This window comes from Alosa alosa, chromosome 1 (assembly GCF_017589495.1).
Source record: "Alosa alosa isolate M-15738 ecotype Scorff River chromosome 1, AALO_Geno_1.1, whole genome shotgun sequence".
Classification (NCBI taxonomy): Eukaryota; Metazoa; Chordata; class Actinopteri; order Clupeiformes; family Clupeidae; genus Alosa; species Alosa alosa.
The window spans coordinates 6,101,916-6,113,935 of record NC_063189.1 but is presented as its reverse complement, the minus strand read 5'-3'; the positions used below and the strand labels follow the sequence as shown (position 1 = coordinate 6,113,935).

Genomic DNA, 12,020 nt, shown 5'->3' with positions numbered 1-12,020 from the left:
CAGTGAAATACCAATTTAACCTGTCTCCCGGCCATATTTGGTAGTATATTTGCCTCTGGCATGTAGATTGATAGCTAGGCATAAATAGAAGCTAACTTATGATTTGTTATGCAAGACAGAAAATGTAACGGTTAACATTACTAGCCTAAGGTGTAGACATTCTATGCACTGTGGTTTAGCTAGCTAGCTGCTATTGTTGCATCATAACACTTAGAGCTAACATTAGCTTTTAAAAATATCTTTTTTAGATAGGATGTAATGTGGTATGTGCTGGAGAGTATTAGAGTGGATGTGTAGAAATTGAAGACACAAGTACTGTGCTTAATTTCATGGAAATGACATTGCAAGTAATATGTTTTGTTTTTGTGCACTATCAAACTACTTTGTCATGCTTTGTGCACTGACATTCTTGCAAAACCATTCATACCCATGCTAAATTATGGAAATGTAAAAGTTGAATTGTATTGAAAAGGACCATGTATGGTCATGTAGTATATTTGAGCACTGAAACCCCTTTTTTTTACATTTTAGAGAGGGAGGCAACACTCGAAAGCTACATCAAGGACACCGGAGGAAGGACCAGAAGACCTGAGACCCAGACGACCCAGACGACCCAAGCCCAACCCGTAGTATGCTTCACTGACCCAGACGACCCAAGCCCAACCCGTAGTATGCTTCACTGACCCAGACGACCCAAGCCCAACCCGTAGTATGCTTCACTGACCCAGACGACCCAAGCCCAACCCGTAGTATGCTTCACTGACCAAGACGACCCAAGCCCAACCCGTAGTATGCTTCACTGACAAATGTTGATGTTGATGCTTCATCATCACATAGACCAAAGGTAATCAAAAATTAATGTTTACTCATGAATATAACTTTTTTGTTAAAGGTCTATTTTCGAATGCAGAACATAACCTTTTGTTTCTGAGAATTTATACATTTGTTTGAGTAGTTTTGTTTGAGTAGTTTTGATCTTTTGAATGACAAGAAATTAGCTTCAAGCTACTGGGGACACAAAGTGAACTGAAAATATACCTTTCCAACCATTTCTTTCTATGATGGTTGGTACAGCTTCCCTACAGTCTCAGATAGCAGTCTCAGATGGGAGACACTTCATGAGTGGGAATATCCCAGGACATTACATATTACGCGAGTATATCATTTACCAACGCCACTCTCATTCATGCTGTATATTCTGTTCACTTGCAGGTTTCAGAGAAGGCTGGTAGAGCTCTCTATGAGTGTGAGCTGTGGGAGATAACCCAGAACTGACAACCACCTAAAGAAGAGGTGGCGATAATGGCTCTCCAAGAGGAGGTTGTGAGTCTGAAGGCTTTTATTCAACAAGGTTTGTGTTTTCATCCAGATGTGAACTTTTACATTAAAATGTACATGTTTAACTTTAATGAAATAGCAGCTTCTTGGTTGTACAAGTTTAGTAAAAATTTGAGGATGAAACTAACTTTTCCTTTCAGTGTGTATCTGTGTGCTTCTCTCTTCTGTGTATATGATATATTAGTTGTGCTGTCTCATTTAAAAGTGTTAGGCTGTCTGTGTGGACTGCTTCACATTTTCGCCTCACCATCATAGATCTTTTCTGTGTTAGTAAACTGTAACTATTTGAGGTCCTAATTGATAATGCTATTTTTTAGGAGGCACTTAGAGGGAATGCCTGAACCCTGAGAGGACTAAGACGATAATTGGTGAGTTTATTTTATTTGTATGTCTTTCTCTCCAACTCACTTTGTATTTATCTCTAATTATCGTGATAACACAACAGTGTTTCTGCACTTTAGCATCTGTATTTGTGTCACTAATATTTTGCATGTTCTATTTGTATATGTTCTGTCTTATTCAGAGGCCACCCTGAAGCAGTTCCCAGGCCAGACACTCACTCCAGATTGCTGGGCCAGGCAATAAATGACAAAGTGACAGAACTGAGGTTCCATAACAAAAACAAAGATTTTCAATAAAATAGAATAAAAGATAACAGAAGTGTTGTGTGTTTCTTCCTCTTTATACTGATACTATGGTTGATTTTAAGTAAACACAATAGTGAAATATTTATTGATCAATGCGGAAAATATCAAACCATAGTAGAATATGAACTATATTAGAGAAATATATGTCTGAAATATATAGATCATGTGATTAGAATTGTCATCAAGGGTCATGTGATCATGCTTCTTAGTGTCATATATTTAATTATATGCATAAAATATAAGAAAGTGGCCAATATTGAATATTTACTTATATTTTGAAATATATTGATACATACATGGAAATATATGTATTTAACATAGATGTAAATATATTTATTTAACATAGATGTGCTTATACTGGAATATGTTCAAGCTGCATATATGTGAATATATTATTTTTCTGTATGGGTTGCCATGCAGTTGTAGGCTACAACGTGCCGTTCCCTTCATGTGTTCTATCAAAATGTTGTATGCCCTCATGGACAGTAGCTCCGTGATGTCTGCATCTTTCCAGGTCGTTGATTTTCTGGACAGCACTATGCCACTCCATCATAACACTGGCATTTAAGTCAGATCTAACCACATGGACGCACGAAAGAAACGTCACCAACACGCCCTCTCTCTAGGTGTGAATTTTAACGCATGTTCTACGCCTCGTTCAGACACAGCACATTTACATAATGTTCGGAGGAAATACTACGGGGGGAGTAGTAGAACAACCGGCTAAATTTGGACTTCCATATGACCGGTTATGTCGTTCAGATATACGGCCCCACCGTTTAACATCGGCAGAACCTCCGGTCTTACACGTATGTCTGAAAGCGCTTATTGAGAGTCTGTGTTGAGGTAGCTGCTAGGCATACTTCTATCGTCTACTCTGGTAGAGTTGCACATACTAGCTACAATGCAAGATATATTTAGCCTATTTATTTATGGACAACGTAAGGCGGGAGGTGTGTGTTGCTTTTAATTATCGAATGTTATATCGAATGCATTTTTTATTGATATCGATTACATGTCTATTGCGATACATATCGCTATCGTTTTATCGCCCAGCCCTAATTTGATCATTTAACTTCAACTGAACAGCGACAGGTTTTGGTAGGCAGTAGACTCAGCAGACGTTAAAACGGTAGCCTACAGTTATAGCCAGCGTCAGTCAGCATCATGTAACATTAATGATTAATGTCATTAAAGTCATGAATCCTGTAACATATTATAACATATAACAGTGATGGCCTATTCGAAGACGATCTGCATGGATATATAACCACCCAGAAAAACTCAGAATGTGAGTGATAAAGTTCATTAATTGTATGAAACTTTTTTATTAGTTATCCATTGCAGCATCGGCTATATTAGGCTGATATGCTAGCTCATCCTTTAAATATGCTGTTATTTTGGTCATGTGGACTTGATTAAACGGGTAAAGATAATTCATAAACTGCTTATTTCTTACATGACTGAAGCAGTAGCCTAGGTTCAACAGTGGTGTTTGAGGTTGCTGTGTTAAGTTCAGCTCAAAAATCTGTTTATTTTGACATACGGGAGTTAGCCTAACTGAGCTGTAGGCTATAGCACATAAGCCTATTCTGTTTTCATTTATTAGCATTTGTTGTCATTATATAATCAAATGACACTCATGATAACTTGAAATAGAAGGATAGAAGATAGGTGATTGATGTCCACAAGCACGAATTTCACGAGACAAATTAGAACAAACTGGCAATTCATTTTTGGATGACTGTAGATAGTTGTATTTTAGCCTACTTCTTCGTAGACAGTAGCCTAGGCTACACCATTAGGCCATCTTGAGAATAAAAGACTTCACAGCTGCTAACGATCATCCTCCACAATCATGAGGATAGGTAGGCTAAACGGCCGTTCGTCGCCTTTTTGCTTCTTATTGTAAAACCAACTGTTAGGGCCTACACAAGTGGTCGGCATCCCGGTCAATATTTGATATTAAAATTTCAATTTTGAAGCTATTTGTAACTATGTGTAGCCTATGCAACCCGACTGTTGTAGGCTTGCCTACCACTCTGCAGTGCCTTGCCTACCATTCTTGCCTACCACTCTAGTTGTAAACAAACGGTGACGTAACATTAGAACGGAGGTGCAAAACCTTAATAGACACACAAAACTGTGTCTTTGCTGTCTAGAAGTCCTTTTCTTGCTCAGCAGCACCTATGCATGTAATTAAAAACACTTGGGGACCCACACAAAGGCTACTGTGTAAGAATGATCAGTGCTGACTCAACACTGATTTTGCACTGAGGTGTGGGATGCTCCCATTCGAGCGTCATCACTTGAGGTCTTTGTACTGCCCACGTGCCACCAACAAAAAAATTACTTTAGCAGAGGAGGCCTTGGTGACCATGGTCGAAAACAGGTGGTTTGGCGTGGACCGTGTGCCCCTGTCTGTCCAGCTTACTGTCGGTGGGTCATCCACCAAAATTTATGTGTATGAGCTGAAAGTCTCCTATTATAGTAGACTCTGGAGGGTGGTGACAAATTATGACACAAAACAAAGCAGCTGGCATTGTCCTTGTGCTAAACCAAGACAATCATGTATACAGAAAGCAGTAGCAAAATGGCTCCTGTTTGTAACTCAAAGAGAACTCTTTAGGAGAGTGAAGACGACAGAAGGACAGCCTGAGATCACAACACAGGATAAAACAGACAACTTTTTCAATTCGGCGCAACGTTACTTTTCCCAGGGACAGATTTGCCGGCGACACTGCCTTCTCAGCTGCACGTTTGCACAATTGTCACAAGCTCCACTCCGTAGGCTACGTGACAGAGGCTGGTAGCAGCATAGACACAGAGTGGTAGAAGAAATCATGGCAAGCGCAAGCGGGAAGCAGGCAACGGTTTTTTTTGATGGTTGGAGGTACTCACACTACTTCAAACTCGTTGAATGTAAGGAGAGAAATCTGAGTGTAAGGTGTACACTGTGTCCTGGCGAGAAACTATTGTCCACAGCCATTAATTCAACTGCCAACCTCACCAAGCACTTGAGAGAAAAACATGCTAGCATTAAGCTTGTAGCTCAAGATCCTCGGGGAAATGATGGTGATATGTCGAGTCCAAGCCCAAATAAGCAGCTAAAACTTAATTTTCACCACCAGGTAACCAAACAAGAGTTGGACAAACTCGTTGCTTTGTTCATCGTCGAAGAAATGTTGCCCATCAATACTGTGGAATCTCCCACTTTCAGAAAGATACTAAGCAAGATACCGATAGCAGGAGACAGGCACCCATGGTCAGATCGTAGAACTTTCACGGGCTATTTGGATGAATGTTATCTAAAAATGGAGAATGAATTAAAGAAAACTTTCGAGAGTTTGCACTATGTGTCAACCACTGCGGATATATGGAGTAGCCATAACAGGAGTTTTCTGGGAATCACTGTGCACTGGATCAATCCACGCAACTTTAACTTCGCAAGAAAGCTGCCATTGCATGCAAAAGAATAAAGGGCAGGCATACATATGATGTTATAGGCTTTGAAATGGAACAGATTCACTCAGCGTTTGGACTTTGTTACAGACAACGGGTCGAATTTTGTAAAAGCTTTTAAGATGTATGCAGCCCTTGAGCCTGAGGAGGAGGAGGATGTAGAGGAGCAAGATATAGTTTTTACAGATGTGGAAGAGTTGCTTGGGACCACAGAAGGACAGTTTTATCTTCCTCTGCATTTTAGGTGTGCTTCGCATACGCTCAATTTGATCTTGTGCAATGACATCGACAAATGGCCGTCATCCAACAGTGACTCAAAATGTGTGTACAGAAGTGCAACGGCGAAGTGCGCTGTATAGATAGATAGATAGATAGATACTTTTTTGATCCCCAGTAAGTATAAGTATAAGTATATATACTCTTTAGATCCCGTGAGGGAAATTTGGTCTCTGCATTTATCCCAATCCGTGAATTAGTGAAACACACTCGGCACACAGTGAGGTGAAGCACACACTAATCCCGGCGCAGTGAGCTGCCTGCAACAACAGCGGCGCTCGGGGAGCAGTGAGGGGTTAGGTGCCTTGCTCAAGGGCACTTCAGCTGTGCCTACTGGTCGGGGTTTGAACCGGCAACCCTCCGGTTACAAGTCCGAAACACTAACCAGTAGGCCACGGCTGCCCTTTGGACAAAGGCAAGTCGTTCTACCGTGGCCTGAGATTGTTGATGAAATCTGTGGGAAAAAAATGCTCGTGCCTACATCAACAAGGTGGAATTCCTACCACGATGCCTTGTCCCGTATCAGTGACATCCCGGCCCAAGATTTGACTACGCTTTGTACTAGACTGGACATCAGAGCCCCAACAGAGCGTGAACATCTATTCCTTAAGGAATACTGCAGTGTTCTGAAACCGCTGACAGTAGCTCTGGACATCTTGCAAGGTGAAGATAACTGTTACTATGGTACTCTTCTACCAACTCTGGAGACCCTGATGTCCAGGACGCTGGCACTCCAAAATGGACTGTCAAGGATGACAGCAGACGTACCGGGTGTAATTGTACAGGTAAGCCAATTCTTAATAGCCGATCTGAAAGTTGGTAGCCTAGGCATATGCCTATCCATTAACCGGCATTTCTTCATAAATATTCCACATTTTGATAAATGCATTATGCCTTTCTTGATAGAGTGAGTGTCTGAAAACTAAGCTTATGTCTTCTATATCATTTTGCCCTAGGCTATCAAGACGCGATTCGCACCGGTGTTGGAGAGCAGGGAAGCTCTATTGGCTGCCTTGACGTTGCCGAATTTGTAAAGTTCGTTGGATAGGGGGAGCGGAGCGAAGAGAAACGGCACGTGCGCTGCTCATCGCGGAGTGTCGCACTCTACCCCATGATGCAGAGCCGGCTGAGAATAAAAAGCAAGAAGTTGCCGCACGCAGCAGTGCCAGTGAGAAGGATTTTTTTCTTTTGATGATGAGGAAGACGCAATGTCCTTAAGCGCAGACTCAGAGGTACTTGAGTACATGAGATCATGTTCAGAGTTAGAAGTTCTCAACCGTTTCCCCTGAGTGAAAGCTGTGTTCATGAAATACAACACTGCCACACCATCCAGTGCGCCGGTGGAAAGGCTGTTCAGCCTGGGAGGTATTGTGCTTAGCCCCAGAAGAAACAGACTTTCAGATAAACGTTTTGAAAAGCTGCTCCTGATGAGGTATAATCACTCATTTTGTGCCATCGACATCAAAGCATTTTTAAGCTATTCTTATTTGTTAAGTTATTCTTTTTTCTGTTGGATTTAGATGAGGCATGTTTTATTTTGAGACATATGACTTATTTGAGTGTATCATGTTGTTTCTATTGATACTATATTTTATAATAAAGAGCACAAAAGAAATACCTGTTATGTCTTCCATAGAAGAACTTTATCTAGGCCTACACTTAGGAACAGATATTGGGTTATGCCCAAAGTCAAGCAACATAAAAGTAACGAGTAACTTAAAAAGTTACTTTCTGTATGGGGTAACTAAGTAAAGTAACGGATTACTTTTTTAAGAAGTAACGAGTAACGTGCAAACACTACTTTTTAAAAGTAACTTCCCCAACACTGCTCATGACAAAGAAACAGCTACCTGCAGAACTCCCCAAGGGTCTCATAGAACAATCTTAGCCTGGCTAGCGCCACCACTTCTCAATGAGACGTGGTCTGGGAACCAAACGTTCATTTTCTCGTATTTGAAAAAAATGCCCAGATCCGTTTATTGGGTGCCACGGATGTCTATCAAATGCGTCTGTGCATAGCTCATCATCGTCTTGCTTTCCCCCCTGTTCTGTGATTGGTTCCCTATCTCAGGCGAAAATTTGCTCCATGGTCTCCAGGCTGCCTTAGCAGCGTGAATCAAATCGCGCGCAAGGCAGCATGGGAACACCCAGGCTAGAACAATCTAGGGATGGAAGGACATTGAGTCTTTTTTTCCAAAAGAGACCTTTTTCCATCAGAGACCAAATGTGATTACACACTCAGTGACCCTCTACTAATCACTACAAACGTATTGTGAGTTGTAGGTGGTTCTCTTTTTCTAAAAGGTGAGTAGGGAGTTTAATTGGGGAACCTGTTAAATGAAAATAAGTATTGATATGTTTTATGAACAAATTCACAAATTCTTGAATCTAATGTGATACATTCTATATTATGATCATGTTTTTTTTCTTTCCCAAAAGAGATGTGGAAATTATGTATAATGTATAATGTGTATAATGTATAATATAGTTCTTGGGGTTGGTAATGGATATGCTAACAAGTAGCTGTGAGTATACCAACTTCACTCTCACTATATTGCATAAATATAGTAATGGTAAACATAAAGGTAAATTTGAAAGGCATTTAGCAGATGCTTTTATCCAAAGGGACATGGACTCGCAGCGTGGGGATTGAACCCCAGTCTCCTAGATGTCAGTCTGGGATGCTAACTGCTAATAGTACAATGGTGTTTATGATCTGCACCAGAAAAAAAGATTAAGTGGAAGTTTATCCAGTAGTTTGGACAGTTACAGATTTGATCTCTGAAATACATCTGGGTAACTGAGAAAAAATAAAATCATTGCGCACATTTCAAGACCAGTAATTGAAGCCCCATTTGCAGCTGTTCCATCTTCCTCTGCATCATGCACAATATACAATATCTCACAGAAGTGAGTACACCCCACTAATTTCTATGTACAATTTGAAGTATATTTTCATAGGACAACCATGAAGAAATAACACTTTGCTACAATGTTAAGTAGTCAGTGTACAGCTTGTATAAAAGTGTAAATTTACTGTCCCCTAACAACACTTTTCCTAACAAATCAGGCTAATAACCTATCGTACTTTGAATTAATGAGGAATTGCCCTTTTTTTTGGCGAAGGCTAATAAATAGGGCCCACTGTCTCAGTACTAGATTACTCATGAAAGTAAAAAACCCAATAGGCACAGCTTGTGATTTCCCCCGTCATGACACACATGTGATGCCACACATATTCTCTACAGCAACACAAGAAACAGATGTTGGGCCATGTATCCACTGTCAGAAGGCAGATATGTGTTGACTGGTTAATGACCCACTAGAGACATTATGCCAAATTTCTTGTTTTTGTCCATGAGAGAGGAGAGTTTAGAGATGGAGATTACCCACAGATCGGCCAACGATTTCAGGGTTATAGTGCAGATGATTTGCAACAAAACAAAGCAATGTGACATAGGAACTGCAACAAATCCACCTGTAACAGTGAGCATCTGCTAAGATTCACTACCAGAAAGGCATTACTCAGCATCTTCAGAAAAGACGTGGTAGACCATCTTATGAACCTGCACCAACACCTGCAACTGCGTTGTCTATCTAGTGAGAGTCGTTCAGCAAATGCTGCTAACAAAGAAAAGTGCTTCTTCTGTCAGAAGCAGACAAAAGAGCGTCTTCATGAGGCGTCTTTCAACATGAAACGTGAACGTTCAACGTGGTAAAAAGAGATATGATGAGGGTAAAGAATTTGAAAAGCAAGAACATGATGTTGGCATAGTTGCATCAGATATTGAGTTTGTCAGCCTAGTTTGCTTCAGCCTGAAAGCTGGAGAAGTCCACAACATGACTGACCTTAAGTCAGTCTACTTCAGTATCTTTGAATGTAACAGTGCACAACGAACAGCCAACTACAAAAGCCATCGAGAGTATAATCACGTTCATTATCATAATCAAAGCGATGTTATGACCCAGATCTAGTATGTCTGATGCTGCCATAGACAAAGTGATATCAAAGATTATTGTAATTAGAAGTTATTTGAGAGTGCTTATACTACGAGATGCCATTGCTGCTCAGATGAAAAAAAAACATGGAAATTTGAATTGAACACTGATGATGCTGAACGCCATGTCCACAAAGCGCTGCATGCCTTTATGCACTGGGTAGTGGAAGGACCAACATCAAGCATTAGACAAGAGACAGTGCCATCAACATGTCACCAGAGATGTTCTTGCTTTGAGCCAGAACATAATGAAGCCTGTTTCAAGTCAAAGCAACAACTCATATACACACAAAAATCCAAATCCAAAATCCAAATACATCATTCCGGTATTGTCTAGAATGTTTGTAGAAATGTCAGCCAGGGAAATCTGGAGGGGATTGATGATGGGCATCAACACTAGCGGAGGGGATTGATGATGGCATCAACACTAGCGGAGGGGATTGATGATGGGCATCAACACTAGCGGAGGGGATTGATGATGGGCATCAACACTAGCGGAGGGGATTGATGATGGCATCAACAGCGTTTTCTTGATAATTGTGTTATTGTTGTTATTGTTGCGGTTTTTAAGTTGATACTTGGATATTGTTGATGTCAAAAAACATTTTAAAAAAGAATATTCTGTATTCTAAAACATCTGTGTACGGTAATAATAATGAATACAATCATACATGAAAATAACTGTTTTGTGAACTTTATTTAATATAGCCAGTGATTTAGGCGAAAAAAGTATTATGTTAATTACAGTTAAATATAAAATTTGAGAAAAATAGGGTTGAAACAGGTGAAAATGGAGACATAATTTTTCTTCATGTTCAATGACCCCAGAAGACAGTCCAACCACTCTCCAAAGTTAAAATTGGAAACGTACAAAAAACATATAGGCCCCCATACTAGACGATCTTTTTCACAGAGGTGCTGAAGTACCTGATGACAACACACCAGATGTTTAACGCTACCTACGTCAGTGCTTTCATCTAAGATAAAAGAGTAGCGGTACTCCCCGATGTCTTTCTGTAGGTCATTGAACATGCAATGACATTTTTAATGAGCACTGCACATTTTGCACATTGTGCTGATTTGTTTATAGCCATGCGTTTTGGCTCCTTGCTTCCTTGACTCCGCCCCTCACCTGAATCTACTTATTAGAGTAATCACTGTCTCACCTGTTCCCTGTCATGTTTATTAAGAGTCACTTTCTGCCATGGCTATTTCTTCACTTGTACCTTGTGAATTCAAAGCCAATCTGTACGGTTTACGGTTAAATATTGTTTTAGGATTAGACAGGGCACAGCAAAAGCAAATATATTTTTTAGACTTTTAAAGTGTTAGGGAGCTGAAAGTTCAAATGTCAAGAAAATGGAAAATGTTGGTAACAAATCAAATATCTTCAGGTGCCATTGATGAAGCCTCACTAAAAGTGTGACTTCAATTTTTCTGAGTTGTGAAACACATGCAGATTAATTGCAAAGCCACAAGAAGAAATTTACAAAGTAGATTTTGTGCAATTGTAAATTGACATCTAGTGCCACTAGAACAGTCAAATGAAAGATCTTCCTTGCAGATGATGTATGATTTTTTCACAATACAACAGTGGTAAGACCCCGTTTACACGAGCATGTGTATTTTTATAAACGAAAAGGAAGACATTTCCCTACGAGCCTTTCATTTAGACGCAAACGGAGAATTCGCCCCGTAAAATGGTTATCCAAAAAAACTCCGGCCAAAGTGATTTTTTTTGGAAAACTTTGTTTATGCGTTTGGTTGTAAACTGTGGTAAACGGAGTTTTGGGCAGCCAACTTCACAGTATGCGACAGAAGTACACCAAATGTGCGACCAATGTTTACATTTACATGTTCTCACGTGCGACTTTTCAGGGTTCTGATTGGTTAATGTGAGCTTGAGCTTATCGTTAGACTGCCACTGTGGTTTGGCGTGCTCATGACAGCATGTATGTACACGGGTTTAAAAAAAAAAAAAAACTGTCTCGTGTAAATGCAGTTTTATTTGCAAACGTAGATGGCCAGATATTCGTTTAGGAAAATACCCTGCTTCATGTAAACGTAGTAAGACACAGAATTCCAATACACCCAGTACAAGTGTCTACCATACTCAAGGACTAATCTTCACAACATTATTCAGAGACATCAAACACTAAATAGCATGGTGTTGTGCAGCTTTCAACGGATATTCAGAGAGATTAGCATTGTATGCTAGACTTCTACATAAGGGTGATGAGAGCATGTGCCAACATAAACACACCTCTGTGCACACACTCTTCACATCTGGGGAAAAAGC

General features: G+C 40.2%; 1 long non-coding RNA gene across 1 annotated transcript; it reads left to right on the top strand.

Moving 5' to 3' along the window:
- The first annotated feature begins 371 nt into the window (after positions 1-371).
- LOC125303274 lies at positions 372-1,993 on the top strand. The gene is made up of 4 exons (XR_007195042.1): positions 372-844; positions 1,213-1,351; positions 1,656-1,706; positions 1,862-1,993. It is a non-coding gene; the product is annotated as an uncharacterized LOC125303274 (long non-coding RNA).
- The last annotated feature ends 10,027 nt before the right edge of the window (positions 1,994-12,020 follow it).